At 41.4% G+C, this 18,694-nt stretch overlaps 1 protein-coding gene and 1 pseudogene across 1 annotated transcript in view; one reads left to right on the plus strand and one right to left on the minus strand.

The window, feature by feature from the left end:
• Nucleotides 1-18,694, minus strand: part of MLXIP (MLX interacting protein) — a 59,966-nt gene that overhangs the window by 29,966 nt on the left and 11,306 nt on the right. The window lies entirely within an intron of this gene.
• Nucleotides 5,900-6,313, plus strand: LOC112935257 (transcription factor BTF3 pseudogene; annotated as a pseudogene).

Consider the following 18,694-nt stretch of genomic DNA (forward strand, 5'->3'; position numbering starts at 1 on the left):
GCATGGAGCCTGCTTCTCCCTATGCCTGTGTCTCTGCCTCTCTCTCTGTATCTCATGAATAAATAAATAACATCTTAAAAAAAAAAAAAAAAAACCTTGGCTCCTTTTCTGAAAGTCAGCTTTGACAATTAAAGAAAACCCATGAAATCTGTTCTCCTTTGAATTTAAAACCCTAGATCCTGACAGTAACAAGGGTGGCAGTGACAACAGGATAAGTAGGTATGGGTACATCTATCAAATCCTAGCTTTTTAGGGGTAGGAGCTAGAGCTAGTAAGTTAACTCTATGTAGCATCTATTACCTGTGTAAAATGCTGCTTAACAAAAGAAATGAGTTGATGATAAGAATTAGAACATTTTCAGGTCACAGGTAGGCTATACAGCATGAATACTGTAGCCAGGTTAATCCAGCTGAGACATTACTTTCTTCATGATACTATCCGGAGTCACTTATTTAATACTGTTCTAGCTACTGATAGAGCAGCCAACAAAACATTTCTAGCCCAATAGAGCTTATATTCTATGGGGAAAGACAGAAAACCAAGTATGTGTTATGTCAGGAGCACTCAGTGGTACGGGTCAAAAACAAGGTGGAGAGGGAGTTGGGAGGTGCTATTTCTATAGGGTGAAGTATGAAAGTGGAAGATAGACAGTGTGGACACTGATGGATCCTGGCTTCTGCCTCAACAGCCAACAAACCTGCTCTTGCCAAGGACGCCAACAACCTCTACACCATCAAATCAGTCCCTTCCCTACCTCACCTGACACACCACACCTCACCTCACCTGCCCCTACCCCACCCCCTGACCCTCACCCACTGCACCACCTACTTCTATGCCAGGCTGCTGCTCTCCCCTTCACCAGCTTTTCCTCCCCCTTCCCTCAGTAGAGGGGCTTGTCCTGAACCTGCCAGAGCCTACACTCTTTCCCTCACCTCCCCCTACCCACATGTCAGGATAACCTCAAGAATGCCCCTGTTGAAACTCCTGCAAGGGTTCCCACAGCATATGAGGTAGAACACAGTCCCTAAATACTCATTAAGGTAGAGTCTCCCAGCTGCCCACAACTGGCATAAACAAGCACTTCACTCAGTCGGCTGACTCCTTCATCTTGTAGATATTAGCTTCCCACAGGAGCCCTCCTGGACCACTCTCTGTGTAAATTATTAGCTATGTTCTCTCCCAACGCCCTGTACCCACCACAGTCTGCCATTACCTACTGATGGGTATGTTGACTGTGTCTACAATCAGACTGCACTTTCTTTAAGGGGGTAACCAGGTCTCTTCCCTCGACTAATACGTGTTCTCGTCCCCAGCACCGTGCCACCACACAACGGGCCCTTGAGTATGTGCTGAATGACCTCCAGAGTGAAAACACCAGTGTATTCCTACTGTCCACAGAGGCCCACTTGGATTAGGCCAGCCCTCACCCCTGGCCTTGCTTCTCCCTCTCACTCTGCCTGCTGTTCCCCCTGCCTGTGCTGTCAAATAAAGAAATAAAATATTTAAAAAAAAAAACCCTAATTAAAAAAATAAAAATAAAAACCACAAACAAAAGAAGTTTATATGGTCCTCCTCACACAATAGAAATTTCCAAAATGAAATCAGTTTTTACCTTTGCCTGCTAAAGACATTCTCCCTTCCATCTGCTACTGAGAATCAGCTGTCACCCTAAAGCTCTCCCTCTTCTTATCTCCCTCCCATGCATGCATTTTCATCAATTTGTCAGCCACCCAAGTAGGAAGTCTGGGGGAGAGCTGGGGCTCACTCACTCAAACGAAGGCAAGTGAGATCATCTGAGGCTGGCATCTATTTCAGAAACACTGTAAATCTCTGCACCACCCCAACTGCACCATGCAGCCCTTCTGCTGACGATCTCCTGAGATGTGTGGACATGTTTCATCTTTATCGGCACTCAAAATACCTACATCCTTGTCTTCATGATACGCTCATTTTCACTCTGGTCTTTCTGTCAAAAGCAACAATTTGCTATTCATAAAATCAAACTTGAAAACAGTGGTAGAAGATGAGGTTTCAGTTCATTAGCAAATCTGTTTTAACCTCAGACATAGATTAGGAACCCTGCTGCATGGGCATTTTCTATGTCAACTGTCGTTAAAAGTGCTTAAACAAGAAAAGTGTGTCTTTACAGCTCCATGGGAGGATAAACACACCTTGGTTACTACAGTGCTATAAAATATCAAGGTCAGGGTAACTTATCTCTCTTTCATTTACCTCTCCTTCAAGGACTCCTAAGAAAACAGACAAAAATAAAATGAGCATATCTAAGGCACAAATCATTTAACAAACTACAGTGCAGGAAAAAAAAAGCAGTCAAAAAAAAAGCAATGGACGTCTATTTTCTCAAAACTGAAATCCTTAATATGCTGATTTTTTTCCCTGCATACTTACAAATGAAGCCAACAAATGAGCAGGGCAGGAGGAACTTGTGGTATATAAAATTGAATCAAATGGCAAGATTTTGTTTTCTCATCTCTCAGTCTCTGGGAACCAGGGCGCATTTGGGAGGAGAAGAAGGAAAAGTAGGGAGAGAAATTTGGAGGAAATTCTAAGCCAACCATTTAGACTGATTTTTTAACTGTAAAATTTCAGAGTCTTATTATTGCAGGAGTCCAATCCACTTTCCTGGCATAAGGAAGATGAAGAACACCTGATTCTTCTTAAGTCAAAATCCCAGATTTTGCCTAGGAAACCCGATCCCATCCACTGTGCCCCAGTGATAAATTCGTGTCACAAAAATTCACTACCAACAGAATCTCAGGCCAGGCCACCCTCTTCAGGTGGAAACACAGTGTGGCTCTCACTATAGGCAGACTCTCAAGAACAAGAACAGCCCTTTCTAATGAGAAGCACTCTTTCATTATCACCTGTTACCTGCCACTGGCCACAGGAATGGGGAAAGAGACTGTGTCCCCACCCTCCTGACCACTTGGCAGACTTGGATAGATGTCTGACCTTTCTGAACTTCACTTTCTTTGGAGGGGGGGGGGAACAACCTATTTTACAGAGCTACAGTAAGAATTAAATGAAGAAAGATATTTATATGGACTAACAGTGTCTATAACCCAAGACGTAGCCAATACAATGGATTTAAGCCTCCAGCCAACGCTCCCCAGGACGTTCGGAGCTGCTCTGACTCTGTGTGCTGTGATAAAACACAATTAAAGGCTTCTTAGCCACAGCAGTAAAGCTTCCCAGAAACTGACTCAGGGGACAAAGAGAGAGCATGACTGTTAGGGTGGGTGATGAGCAAAGGTCTCGAGAGAGGGAGGGAACTGCCATTTAGAGATTAGATACGCAGTTCTTCAATGAAACACAATCGAATCCCACTAGTCCCTGCACTCACACACAACGGCCTTTCTTTTTTTATTAGCACCCTTTCACTCTTCACCACAATGAGTGTCTACATTGTAGCAAGGTCTAATGGCTCTTCAACAAGTGCAGTTGGGAGTCTCCACAGCCTACCATTACTTGCACACATACCCCCAGAAGTTCCCTCAGCAAAGAAGTACCACCTACTGACTGATGACTCACCTTCAACATCAGTTCTGGGGCACACTTCACAGAAGTGTCCCTTACCAGCCACTACTCAGGCTAGACAGCAGAATGATAAAGAAGAGCCTGCAATTCCACCTTACTTTCACAACCAGGAAGCAGAAGCACCCAGACCATGTGGCAGAGATCATCTGCAGGCCAGGAAAGGAAACATTCCAGCAACATGTACCAAGAACCTGAGATGTGACAAGCTCTGCACTGAGACCTGTTACAATGATGTCAGGACATCACAAGCTAATGGGAAAGATAGCTTCGAGGGAGCTAAGGCACATGTACAATGTACAGAAACACACAAAAGGGCATTCAATGTCATCAGCAGGTTCAGGACATCTTCCTCAGGCAGGACGCCTAAGGTGAGGCCCCCAAGGATGGGCAGGAATTAACCAGGGAAAGAGGATGTAGAGACAATGGTTTCAAGTAGAAGGAATAAAGAGATCTTTCTCAAAATATTAGCAGTTTGGCTTCTGGTCCCTTCTCTCCTTTATCCTTAACTTTGATGAGCAAAGAAGTGAAGGCAAGAATACGACTGTCTGGAGCCTTCAGGATCCACATAGAGGGATCTATAGGATCTTCAGGATCTCTACATAAAGAGCCAGTGCAATTTCCCGAATCTGTCATCCAAAAAAGACAGAATGAGAGGAAGAGCTAACTTATCACAGCCGTTTCTGAAGTAAAGCAGAAGGAGAAAGAGGGGAGAAAAAGAGGAAGGAGAGAGCAAGATTGAGAAAAGGAAAGTTTGGGAAAGATATGTCTTCTACTTTGGTGATTTGACTTTAAAAAGTGAAAAATCTCTCCTAAATCAAAAATTCAATAAGCAAAGTTAGAAGGTAAGTGCCAAATGAAGGGAGAGACCATGAAAAGAACATTACTAAATAGTTCTACAAAATTGGTTAAGCTCCCCAACTTACTAACTGCAGAGAGAAAAACATATCTTTACAATGAAAAGATCTGGCAGTTATACTAACAAAATGATCAAATTTAGCATCATTAATAGTGGGAAAACCTGACATTATATACCTTTGATGTGACTGTCTGTGAAGCATACCCACCAAAAATCCTGAGCCTGAATATAATCAAGCCTTTTAGGCCCAACATAGTTCACAGGAAATATAGGGGATGGAGAAACATGTTAGCCATTACAAAAAGAAAACAAATCCAGAATGTGGGACGTTTTTCCATACAACTAGGCCTATCACTTCAAAAAGTCCATGCCAAGGGGGAAAGGGGGAAAAAGATTATTCTCTTCGGCATGAAAATGATATAATGGTTATGGAAGGGAGTATCTTTATTTTTAGGAATACAAGGTCATGATGTCTCCAACATTTTCTCTGAACCATATGAAAGTAAGAGAGACAGGTACATAAAGCAAGTAAGGCAAAAGTTAACAAACGTCTACTGCAGGTAGATGGCTATAAAGGGGATGGTTGTTTCAAATTTTCTGCATTAAGATTTTTAATAATAAAACTGTTGGGGAAAAAAATGGAAAAGGAAAGACCTGGGTAGCTCAGTTCATTAAGCAGCTGCCTTTGGCTCAGGTTATGATCCCAGAGTCCTGGGATTGAGCCCTACTTGGGGCTCCCTGCTCAGTGGGGAGTCTGCTTCTCCCTCTATCCCTCCCCTGCTCATTCTCCCTCTCTCTCTCAAATAAATAAATAGAAAAAAAAACAAAAGCAAGAAAGAAAGACTAATTTCCCAACTTAAAGAGCAAAAGGGAAGAACTAAAAGGGAATTCACAAATATAAAATAAATGGTCAGGGGCACCTGAGTGGCTTAGTGGTTGAGCATCATGATCAAGTTTGGCTCAGGTCGTGATCCCAGGGTCCTGGGATCGAGTCCCACAGCAGGCTCCCTGCTGCCTATGTCTCTACCTCTCTCTCTCTGCGTCTCTTATGAATAAATAACATTTTTTAAAAAAATAAATAAAATTAAAGGTCAAATTCAGGGAACAATACATCTACTAGAGATCAAAGAAATGAAAACTAAAACACCTGAGATACCGTTTTTTGCCTATCAGATTAACAAAGATTTATGAAAGCACAGTAATAATGATACACGATATCCTTTAAACGTACAGCCATTGTGGAAAACAAGCTGGCAATTTCTTATGATGTGAAACATCTCCTTACCTATGACTCACATTTACACAAGAGAAATGAAAATGTGTCCACATCAAGACTTTTACATTAAAAAAAAAAAAAAAAAGACTTGTACATGAAGCTGCCATCTTGCATCCCGGGGTGTGTGCACCTAATCTCAGCTGGTCCGCCCGAGACCCCCTGAGCGCCAACCCTATTCCCCCGCGTGGTCCCATTTCTGCTCCAACAAGATGAAAGAAACTATCATGAACCAGGAGAAACTCACCAAACTGCAAGCACAAGTGCACATGGGTGGAAAAAGAACTGCTCGTCGAAAGAAGGTGGTTCATAGAACAGCTACAGCAGATGATAAAAAACTTCAGTTCTCCTTAAAGAAGTTAGAGGTAAACACTATCTCTAGTATTGAAGAAGTGAATAAGTTCACAAACCAAGGAACAGTGATCCACTTTAACAACCCTAAAGTTCAGGCATCGCTGGCAGCGAACACTTTCACCATTACAGGCCATGCTGAGACAAAGCAGCTGACAGAAATGCTACCCAGTATCTTAAATCAGCTTGGTGCAGACAGTCTGACTAGATTAAGAAGACTGGCTGAAGCTCTGCCCAAACAACCTGTGGATGGAAAAGCATCACTTGCTACCTGAGAGGATGATGTTGATGAAGTTCCAGATCTTGTGCAGAATTTTGATGAAGCTTCCAAGAATGAAGCAAACTGAATTGAGTCAACTTCTGAAGAAGATAAAACTTGAAGTTACTGGGAGCTGCTATTTTATGACTGCTTTCTAAAAAAATTTTTTAAAGACGTTTTGATTTACCTATTTTTCTTTTTAAGAGATCTTATTTATTTATTCATGATAGACATAGACACACAGAGAGAGAGAGAGAGAGAGAGAGGCAGAGACACAGGCAGAGGGAGAAGCAGGCTCCATACCGGGAGCCCGACGCGGGACTTGATCCCGGGACTCCAGGATTGTGCCCTAGGCCGAAGGCAGGCGCTAAACCACTGAGCCACCCAGGGATCCCCTGCTTTTTAAAATTTTGTTCATGGATCTGATAAAATCTAGATCTCTAATATTTTTAAGCCCAAGCCCCTTGAACACCGCAGCTCTTTTCAGTTTTTGCTTATACATAATTCATTCTTTGCCGCTAATTAAGCTGAAGAAGCCTGGGAATAAAGTTTGAAACAAGGTTAATAAAGTTCTTTGCCTGGGGGAAAAAAAAAGACTTGTACATGAACAGTCACACCACCTTTATTTATACTGAAGCTAAAAACAATAAAACGAAAGGAAGGCAAGCCAAATGTTTCTGAACAGAGGAATGGATAAAACTGTGGTATGTCCAAGCAACAGAATATTAACTATTGATACATGGAGCAACACAGATGAATCTTAAAAACATATTGAGGAAAAGAAATCAAGCAAAAAAAGTACATACTGTATGATTCCATTTATACAGAACACAAGGAAAGACCAATCGTAATCTACAGTTGAGAGAGCAGATGGGGGACGGGAGGAATGCCTGGAAAGGGTACAAAGGAACCTTCTGGGCTTCTGGAAATGTTCTGTATCTTAGCTATAGTGGTTACACATGTGTATACATTTGTCAAAACTATTGAAATGTACATTCAAAAGGGTGTATTTTATTGTTTCCATATTAAACCCAAGAGGTGAATTAAAATTTCAAATTACAGTAATGACACTCAGAGTTGGGGAGGATGTGGGAGAGGAGGGTCTCTTTAATACACTGGCAGTGGGAATACTGACTGGTCCAACTTTTTTTTTTTCTTTTTTTTGCTAACAGCTTTATTGGAATGTATCTCACATACCATACTATTCATGCATTTAAAGTAGATAATTTCAATGGTTTTTAGTCTAATCACAGAGTTGTGCAACTATCACCACAGTCAATTTTACAACATTCCTATTACCTCAAAAAGACATGCCATACCCCTCAGTCATTACCTCCTAATCCTAAGCAACTACTAATCTACTTTCTATCTCTAAATGTGTGTCTACTCTGGACATTTCATGTAAATGGAATCATGTAATATGTGGTTTTGTGACAGATTTCAACTTAGCATAATGTTTTCAAGGTTCATACATATGATAGTGAATATTTTAGTTCCTTTTTACAGCTGAACAATATTCCATTATATGGATGCAACACATTTTGTTTGTTTGGTTTATTTATAAAGATTGATTATTTATTCATGGAAGACAGAGAGAGGTGTGGGGGGGTGGCGCAGAGACACAGGCAGAGGGAAAAGCAGGCTCCGTGCAGGGAGCCCAACATGGGACTCAATCCCGGGACCCCAGGATCACGCCCCGGGCTGAAGGCGGCGCCAAACCGCTGAGCTACCCGGGCTACCCTATTTATTTACTGATAGGCATTTGGGTTGTTTCCACCTTTGGGTTATTATGAATAATGCTGCTATGAGCATTGATTTACAGGTTTTGTATGGACATATGCTTTCATTTCTCTTGCATAGACACCTAGGGATGCCAACTCCTGGGGCAAATGGCAAATCTATGTTTAACTTTTTGAGGAACTACTAGAGTGGCTTCCACAGTGGCTACACCATTTTACATTCCCACCAGCAACGTACAGAGGGTTCCAGTCTCTCCACATCCTCACCAGCACTTGTCACACCCTAATGGGTGTGAAGCAATATCTCTTGTGTTTTCAATTTTCATTTCCCTAATGATTAATAGTGTTAAACATTTTTTCATGTGTTTATTGGCCATCCATACATCTTTGAAGAAATATCTATTCAAGTTGTTTGCCCACGGTTTAATCAGGTTGTTTGTCCTTTTATTTCCGAGTTGTAGTTTTTTTTATATATTCTATATAACACATCCATTATTAGATACATGATTTGCAAATATTTTCTCCCATACTGGGAGTTGTCTTTTCTAAGTGGTACAACTGAAAGCAAGTCTGACAACATACATCAAAGATTTCAGTGTGAATACCCTTTAGTCTTATAGTTTTAGGGGTGCCTGGGTGGCTAAGTCAGTTAAGTGTCTGCCTTCAGCTCAGGTCATGATCTCAGGGTCCTGGGATTGAGCCCCACATCGGGCTCCCTACTCAGCAGATGAATCTGCTTCTCCCTCTTTCTCTCTGTGATTTCTCTCACTCTCTCTCATTCTCTCTCAAATAAATAGAATCTTTAAAAAATTATATCTTATAGTTTTACTTCTAAGAATTTATCCTAAAAAAAATAAAGAAATGGAATGAGAAGAGCTAATAAATAAGAACACTTATCACAGTATTTTCTTTTTTTTCTCTCAAAGATTTTATTTATTAATGACAGATACAGAGAGAGAGAGGCAGAGACAGACTTGGGGAGAAGTCTATGGATCTCAATCCTTTCCTAATACATAAATAAAAATTAACCCCAAATGGATCACTGTCCAACGTGAGAACCAAAACTATAAAACTTCTTGAAGAAAATATAAGAAAACGAGAGACCTTGAGTTTGGGATTTCTTAAACAGGACACAAAAAACATAAACTATATATATATATATATATATATATATATATATATATATATATATATATATATATTCTGGACTTCATCAAAATTTAAAACTTTTGCTCTTCAAAAGATAATTGAAAATGATAGTGCATGTCTATTTTTACCTACACAAGTACAGAAAAAAATAAAAAGGATGTAGTAACAAACATCCTCGGAGTGGAGGAACAAAACTGGAGTAACATAAACTAAATATATATATATATATATTCTGGACTTCATCAAAATTTAAAACTTTTGCTCTTCAAAAGATCATTGAAAATGATAGTGCATGTCTATTTTTACCTACACAAGTACAGAAAAAAATAAAAAGGATGTAGTAACAAACATCCTCGGAGTAGAGTAACAAAACTCCACGAAGGGTGTTTCAGAGGATTCTGCTCTTCTTCCTCTCTCTGAAATGTCTGAATTCTCCATGACAGTGACTACCCACTTCTGTATGAGGAGAGTTGGAGAGAAACTATTTCCATTTTGAAAGAGGGAAAAAGTGAGTTTTCATCTCATAATTAATAGAATATAATATTCACCTATTATCATATTGATTTGGAGTTGGGGGGGGGTGGCCACATTTCAAAAATAAGAATACACTGTAATTTTCTTTTTCTTTTTTTTAAGATTTTATTTATTTAGAGGCACCTGCGTAGCTCAGTGGTTGAGTGTCTGCCTTTAGCGCATGGTGTGATCCTGGGGTCCTGGGGTGAGTCCCACATTGGGCTCCCCATGGAGAACCTGCTTCTCCCTCTGCCTATGTCTCTGCCTCTCTCTGTGTCTCTCTCAAATAAATAAATAAATAAATAAATATTTTTAATAAAAAGTTTATTCATTTGAGAGAGAGAGAACACACAAGTGGGGGGAAGGGGCAGAGGGAGAGGAGAAGCAGGCTCCCCACTGAGCAGGGAGCCCAACGCAGGGCTTGATCCCAGGACCCTGAGATCATGACCTGAGCTGAAAGCACTTAACCAACCGAGCTACCCAGGTGCCCTTACTGTAATTTTCATAAGAGTGTAATATCTTTGCCCTTTTTTGCAGATAATTTCTATCATACACACAAGTTAATCTGTCAACAAATTTCAGTGATGTAAATGGATAATAATGGCTTAAGATTATTCTGTAAGAGAAGTTTTTACATATAGCATTAATCTCAACTCTCTGGGGCTTAGTTATATAGAAGTAAAAATAATTCAAGATAAATAATAAAAGTCTGTGCACTTGACTCAGAGGAAAATCTCTAAGCCCTCACTAAGTTAATTACTCTAATTTTACACTCAATTTAACAAGTTATGCAAACCAATAGAAAACGGGAGGCACTAGACAAACAGGGAGGGTAAGTGGCAAACTCACTGCAGAACAAGTGGCAGCCAAGAGCCTGGAGGAGACAATCATTAAAGCTATGAAAACCCACTCACAAGAGGGCCTATGATGGCTGAGTAGAGAAGCAAATTATATGTACCTTAATGTGGAAGACTATCAAGGGACTATAATGATACAATAAATAATATTCAAGTTATAATCTAGAGATAATTAAGTTATACTCTATACATTCAAGAAAGCAGTGATGATTATTATGTATTTGAGATATATTACCACTTTTCATTAAAAATGGCTAATTTTATTAAAGAAATGGTTAATAAAATAAGCCATGGACATCTAGAAAACTCACTTATATCAAAGGAAGCTCTCTATTCATTTAGACAGGGGCAAATAACTAAGGTATTTTTGTAAACATATTTTAATAGCTACTCATCTTAATGCCACTCAAAGGACTGAAGTGAGGAAATAATTTAGATCCACTGACAGATTATTCTATGCTCCACAGATCTCACCATGTAGGTGGTTCCCTAGACCAGCCCAGAGTAAGAACTAACCCTGTGGACAAGAGCACTTTCTATTACTGCCCTCTCATCTGGCTCTGTCCAACACATATAATCTCCTGCCTTTGCACCTCTGCAAAAAAGCACTTTAACTTGGCTGTCTGGGGCCCGGGTCTTTAAAATAAGTTTGTCTCACACCCTGCATTTTTCCTAAGCTCTTCAAATGTCACTCTGCAACCACACTGCATTTGGATAGCTACCAGTTCATATGCAGAGAAACTAAGTTCCTGACTCTGTAAGGAAATGGGAGTCTGATCTTCTCACTGTTTATTCGAGCTACCCCCACCCCCCACGTGAGTTCCTAGTGTCCACACCAGTGAGGCTGGCATTTCCACAGACAGCTGGATATGACTAATCTGACCACACAAATATGAAACTAAATGAGGGGTAGAGGCCAGTGCCACTTAAGTCAGCAGCAGAAAGAACCCAAACACTGAGTTCCTGCTCCTAGGCTTGGAGGGACTATGTCTGAGACTCCAGCCAGAGGAATTATTCACTCCTCAGATTAATTTTGTAGCTTGAAGCATCATATGCATGATAGCGGCAGATGCCAGGCCAAAAGGTCGGCGTGAAAGTCAGCCAGGCAGCAGTGACAGCAGGTAGGGAACCTGGCCAGAGAAGGTGGTCTCTCATGTAAGGCAGGAGAGTGCCAAATGAGGCTGAGGCCACAGGCGAGCAGCCTGATTCCTGGAGGCTCCATGCCAGGAGGCCATGATGGCTGCAACCCAGCGGGGGTCCAGGAGTGGCCTGGGATGTCCACTGACCAGGAGGCAGCTGTCTACTCTGGAATGGCTAACTAATCGCCTAAGATGCTACTGACCAAGGAGGGCAAAGGAAAATAGGTTCTTCCCTCTGGACTGGGCAGTGTCCCCCCCCCCCGCCCCCCCCCCCATCCAAAGAACGTCGCTGAAGTGGAAGAAAAGCAGCCAGTTTCAAAGCACTGAACCGATTCAAACTGAACCAACTGGAGCTTTATTTAAAACAATGATGGCTTTGTCAGGAGACTGCAACAGGCCAACAAGAGCCAGCTGAAAAACCTGCCCTCCCCTCCTAATTTCTGCTCCCTAGTTCCCATGACTTTAAGACATCACACAAAAAAAGAGGGAGAAAAAGTACACATATAAACCATCAGCCAACCCATGTGACGCAACAGAGGAAGGCCAGCTGCCGTTCAGAGATGACATATCACTGGAGCTAGCTGTTTTGCTGCCATGGATCTCCTACCCAGGAGCTGGAACTCCCAGGACATATTTGAGTCTCATTTACTGATATATTTCCAGTGATACCAGCCAACAGAGAACAAAGGGCTGAAGCGTCAAGTTTTTCTACAGTGCTGCTGGGTCAATGTTCCAGTCAATTTGGGAGGGCAGCACACCCAAGACCACTTATAGCCACCAAGCTGGGGTAACTGCCCCTAGCTTTATAAAAGGCTGAAAGTTTCTATCCCAGGGCCCTCTAGAGCAGGAAATAGAAAGAGATTCTCTAGGAAAGAACCTGGAGGGGTCTGGAGGGGAACCAGCAGATTACAGTATTTCTCACACTACACCCAACCCTGCTCACACTTTACCCATATTTTACCAATCGGCAGCAATCACCTCAAGCACTGTACAAACACACTCATAACTCTAAGGAGCCAGCAATGAGCGCAAAAACAGAGATAAGCAAAGTTATGGGGCAAAAAGCAACTGGTTACATACTAGCGAAGCCAGCCCAACTGTAATCAAGAGGTCTCTGGTAGGCTGCTGTGAGAAGCAACTATGGGGGCCATGCATGCCACAGGTGAGTTTCCCCAGCACCACCTGCCTGCTGGCTCTCAGGTACTGCACAAGGACAATGCCAAGGACAAGCCAGAGGCTAATAACTGGGTTCTTTGCTTTTGCCAGAAGACTTTTTCCATGGGCAAAAGGTCTCTCATGGGGGGAAAAAATCATGAATTCCAGAGCTAAAGAAAAATTGAGACTTATCCAATGAATAGAAGATCAGCCTGAGAAAGAACTAGGAGGCTGGGGGCCAGGCTCTGGAGCCCTGACCCTGAATGTGGTGGGTGGATGTAGATGCCACAAGGGGCTCCCTAACCTCTCCACTGAACCAAGGGAGTCCTATGACTAATGCCGTTTTTCAAATATAAAAAAAAGTCCTGGTGTCTCCAACCAGCCCCTCCACCACGCATTCTGCTAACAGTGCAGGGGTAGGGGTGTGCTAGATGGAACTGTAGAAACCCCGCAACTGATCAAACTGACCAGTAAGGCTGCCAAGCCAGATGTCAGGGTCTCTGGACTTGATGTGACAGAGATTAATTAAATTGTTTTCCAGCAGATTGAATCAGCTCTTCCACAAATCAGGTCATACCAGCATTTGGTTTTATAATTCAAAGGAAATGCATCCACACAGCTCCCCAACACATGTGGTATGGACTCACAGTTGAAATTACAACCTTTCATGACACTCAATGCTCCCCCTGCCTCCAGAACAACAAAAAGCTACGGGACCACATTCACCTGTTCACATCACTATGAAGCCCATGGCCTCAGGAGTCTGTCAACCAGTGGGACACAGCACAGACATGCAAGCTCTGGCCTCAGTTCCAACGCACATGCTGCTGAGGGGTGTGTCAAACACCAGCCATTGTGTTCCCTGTTCTTCTGCAGGCTGTAGGGACACACAAAAATGTGGGGCACTTTCCTATCAGCAGCCAAGGGCACAGAACAAAGCATGCTCCTCAGCTGTGTACCTGCTCACCTGCTCCCTCCACACACACCTTATCGTTCAAAAGTTGGAGAGTGTAACAAGGCAGAGGGGGTACTTAATGTGGCAATCCCAACTGCCACCTGTTTTCAAAAGTCTGCTGAAAGATTCTCAGGGTCGAGGGTTATTTCTGTCAGGGAGAAGGAAGAGGCAGAGGGACATTTTCAGAGTAAGTAGCCATCTTGCAATAAAGTAAAAGTGATGAACAGAACAAGGACCCAGAAACACCTTCGAGTTACACAAAAATACCATGAAATACTCTCAATAAGTGAGAGCAGGATTAAATAAATAGTACATTCACACAGTGGAATACTATCTAGTCACTAAAAAACATTGAGGATGAATATTTTGGGGCTCTGAAAGGTGTTCATAATCTATTAAATGGAAAAAAAAATACACTCATCCTGACCAAAAAAACAAAACAACAACAAAAACAAAAAACTCACAAGGTCTTAAGGGATAAACACTAGAGAACTGACAGTGATTATCTCTTTTATTTTTCCTGGAAGGAGGCCTGGAAATACATCAAATTTCAAAAAGTAAGTTGTTAAGCCTAAAAGAGTAACGCTCCAACTTTTCAACAGAAACACTGCATCTCTAATACATACAAATTCTATTTCAATCTGGCTTGGAAGTTATTGGCATTTAAGAAACATAAAACTAATTTGCCAATACCCTTAGAGATCAGATCAAATATAGATAGAAATCCAAGAGCAGGAACATGCCCAAAGTGGCTGCACAAACCATACTTTTATGTGTGTATGTGTGTTTTAGGGGGAAGGTTCTAAATTGGGCATTATCTATTCTTTTCTTAACTGCCTCAAATATGCACACACACTCTCTCTCTCTCTCTCTCTCTCTCTAATACTGAGGAAGGAAAGACAGAGGTATGTAATGTAATGTCAAATGTGTAGGTTAGAAACTTTAAACGAAACCAGAGACAGACCTCCTCAGTGTAATTTAAGAGTTATAATTTCATTTTAACTATAACCAAATCAACTGTTTGGAGTGAAATCTAATTATTATACCTTTCCTCCACCCCAAAATCCCCCTATAAAAACAGCCCCATCTGAGGCAATTATGGTGAAGTTAAGGGGTGTGGTCTGAGATGGACTATAAAGCTAAGAATAATTTCTAGTTCAAGAAAATCACAAAACGGAGAATTGATCCTCCATCTCCCAAGATAAAATCATTTAAAATAATTGCCCAAGCTCCTCCTAACTCAAAGTAACTGTCTACTAGGTACATATATACTTCCGGGGTTTACCAGATGTTAAATTTTATATTCAGAAGATTATGGTCCTGTGACTTTAAACAAAGCACAGGGCAGAAGGTACATGTTAAAAGCCAGAACACCTAAAAATATTCTCCTTGTGCCAGAAGCTGACCTGTGGCAAACAGCACAATACATCCCTTCATCTCTTAGGCCAAGACTCATTTCTTTTTTTTTTTTTTTTAAAGACTTTTTCTTTCTTTCTTTCTTTCTTTCTTTCTTTCTTTCTTTCTTTCTTTCTTTCTTTCTTTTTAATTTTATTTATTTATGATAGTCACAGAGAGAGAGAGAGAGAGAGAGAGGCAGAGACATAGGCAGAGGGAGAAGCAGGCTCCATGCACTGGGAGCCCAACATGGGATTCGATCCCGGATCTCTAGGATCGCGCCCTGGGCCAAAGGCAAGCGCTAAACTGCTGTGCCACCCAGGGATCCCATCTTAGGCCAAGATTCATTTCTAAACCAGATTTAACCTAGCCCAAATTCATTTCCCCAGAATAAATAATACTTGGACTCAGACATTAAAACTGTAAGTTGAAGCAAATTTAAAAGTGGAGTTCACATATTAATTTAGATTTCTTCCAACTTTTCAAATATGCCAAATCTTGTAACACTGGGCTCACATTCCCAAACAGCAAGATCACCTGAAGCTTAGTGATGGTTGTCCCCTTTACACCAGGCAAATATTCTTTAATTCACCAAGCACCCCTCCACTCCCTATCACCTTTCCACTGATCTCTGAGGCCAAGTCAATTGCAGTTTATGTTTACACGGGTTGGGATCCCTGGGTGGCGCAGCGGTTTGGCGCCTGCCTTTGGCCCGGGGCCGGATCCTGGAGACCCGGGATCGACTCCCACGTCAGGCTCCCTGCATGGAGCCTGCTTCTCCCTCTGCCTGTGTCTCTGCCTGTGTCTCTGCCTCTCTGTCTCTCTGTGTGACTATCATGAATAAATAAAATCTTAAAAAAAAAAAAATGTTTACACGGGTTTTCACAATAAAAAATTTCTCTGTAACCATGACTTTATCAAAAGGAGAAAAATACATGATATAAAAGGAATGAATGAATGAATGAATAAATAAATAAATAGATAAATAGTACTCTTTTCCTTACAGATAGCTCATTTCACTCCCTGGTCCTTGTGGACATTTGTATTTGTAACACCTGACTCATACAATGTTAAGAGGAAAAAAAGGTCTTAACAGGATAACCTCAGAGAGGGTGATTTGGCAAGCCATCGGGCAAGCTAGAGAGGCAGGTCATTTTTCCAACCATTCTCTCATTTACTATACACAGGAGAGATGGAAAATACCAAATATGAAATTTCTGGACATTGACATAGTTAAGATATTGAAGATCATGTGGTCCAGTGCCTATCAAGTCAGGCTTCCTAAAGATAATGTTGAAAACCTGAAGAGTGGGCAGCCCTGGTGGCTCAGTGGTTTAGCACCACCTTCGGCCGGGATCAAGTCCCGTATGGAGCCTGCTTCTCCATCTGCCTGTGTCTCTGCCCCTCTCTCTCTATATATATATATATCATGAATAAATAAATTTTAAAAATCTTAAAAAAAAAAAAGAAGAAGAAAGAAAAGAAAACCTGAAGAGTTTTAGGGATGCCTGGGTGGCTCAGAGGTTGAGTGTCTGCCTTCAGCTCATGGCGTGATCCCGGGGTCTGGGATCAATTCTCACATTGGGCTCCTTGTGGGGAGCCTGCTTCTCCCTCTGCCTGTGTCTCTGCCCCCCTCTCTCTGTGTCTCTCATGAATAAATAAATAAATAAAATCTTTAAAAAAAGAAAACCTGAAGAGTTTTAAATATTTTTTAAATAGCAGTTCTATTGAGACATAATTTCCATGCCGCGAAATTTTCCCTTTAAAAGTGTTCATTGATGTTTAGTATATTCACAGAGTTGTACGATCATCACCACTCTCTGATTTTAGAACACATTCATCAACCCTACACCCATTAGCTGTGATGATCCATTCTTCCATCCCCATGGCAACAGCTATTCCACTTTGTGTTTTATGAGTTTGACTAATCTGGACATTTCATATAAATAGGATCACGACAGGTGGGCCTTTGTGTCTGGCTTCTTAGCATAATGTGTTCAAGGCTTCTCCATGTTGTAGCATACATCAGTACTTCATTCCAAAAAGTGTCTTCAATATTTTTTAAAGTATTTATTTGCCTGTGATAAAGCCATGGTGGTCATTCTCTAAATAAATGCATTTTTTCTCATTTTGCTAACAATATGAAAACTTTCAAATATACAGAAAAAATTTTAAAATTATATGGTGCAGGGCAGCCCGGGTGGCTCAACGGTTTAGCACTGCCTTCGGCCCAGGGCACAACCCTGGAGACCCGGGATTGAGTCCCACATCGGGCTCCCTGCATGGGGCCTGCTTCTCCCTCTGCCTGTGTCTCTGCCTCTCTTTCTCTCTGTATCTCCCATGAATAAATAAATAAAATCTTTAAAAAAAATTATATGGTATACACCCATGTACCCACAACCTGGATGCTACAGTTAACACTTTGATATATTTACCATATCATAAATTCATCTATCCATCCATCCATCTTATTTTTTTTTCTTTCTTTCTTTTTTTTTTTTTTTTTAATTTATGATAGTCACAGAGAGAGACAAAGAGAGGCAGAGACACAGGCAGAGGGAGAAGCAGGCTCCATGCACTGGGAGCCCGACGTGGGATTCGATCCCAGGTCTCCAGGATCGCGCCCTGGGCCAAAGGCAGGCACCAAACCGCTGCGCCACCCAGGGATCCCCCATCCATCTTATTTTTGAGCAGTGGTTCTCAAAGTGACGTGGTGACCCCTGGGGGTCCTTGAGGCCCTTCTGGGGGATCCATGATATCAAAACTATTAAAATAATAAAAAGGGACTTTTTCATTTTTACTCTCATTCTCTTAAGAGTATTGCAGTGAAGTTTTCCAGGCATGTGATACTGCAACAGATGAATGTAGATATGAGCATCCAGCTATCTTCCAACCAAACGTTAGCTGAACATTAACAAGATCTACAAATGTGTAAAACAATGTCACTCTGCTCGTTTTTTTAGAGAAGAGTCATTTTCTACAAAACTGTTATTTAGGTTAACACGTAATGGGTTTATCTTTTTTTAAAATGCTTTATTTTTTTTTATTTTTTTTATTTATTTATGATAGTCACACAGAGAGAGAGAGAGAGAGGCAGAGACACAGGCAGAGGGAGAAGCAGGCTCCATGCACCAGGAGCCCGACGTGGGATTCGATCCTGGGTCTCCAGGATCGTGCCCTGGGCCAAAGGCAGGCGCTAAACCGCTGTGCCACCCAGGGATCCCTTTTAAATGCTTTAAAAGTGTTTTTTAAAATGCTTTACATTTTCTCAGGTTTCATTTCTAATATGGTAAACATCAACAGGTCATCATCATCAACCCACACAAACAAAAGCTCTTTGGGGGAGAACAAATGAGTCCTGAGACCAAAAGGTTTGAGCACCACTATTTTAAAGCACTTTTGAGTAAGATGCAGACATCTGTAAACTTCATCCCTAACATGTCAGCATGCATAACATCAACCAGAGTTCAATATTTGTCAATGGTTCCTGTTACT

The sequence above is a fragment of the Vulpes vulpes genome, chromosome 10, assembly GCF_048418805.1.
Source record: "Vulpes vulpes isolate BD-2025 chromosome 10, VulVul3, whole genome shotgun sequence".
Taxonomy (NCBI): domain Eukaryota; kingdom Metazoa; phylum Chordata; class Mammalia; order Carnivora; family Canidae; genus Vulpes; species Vulpes vulpes.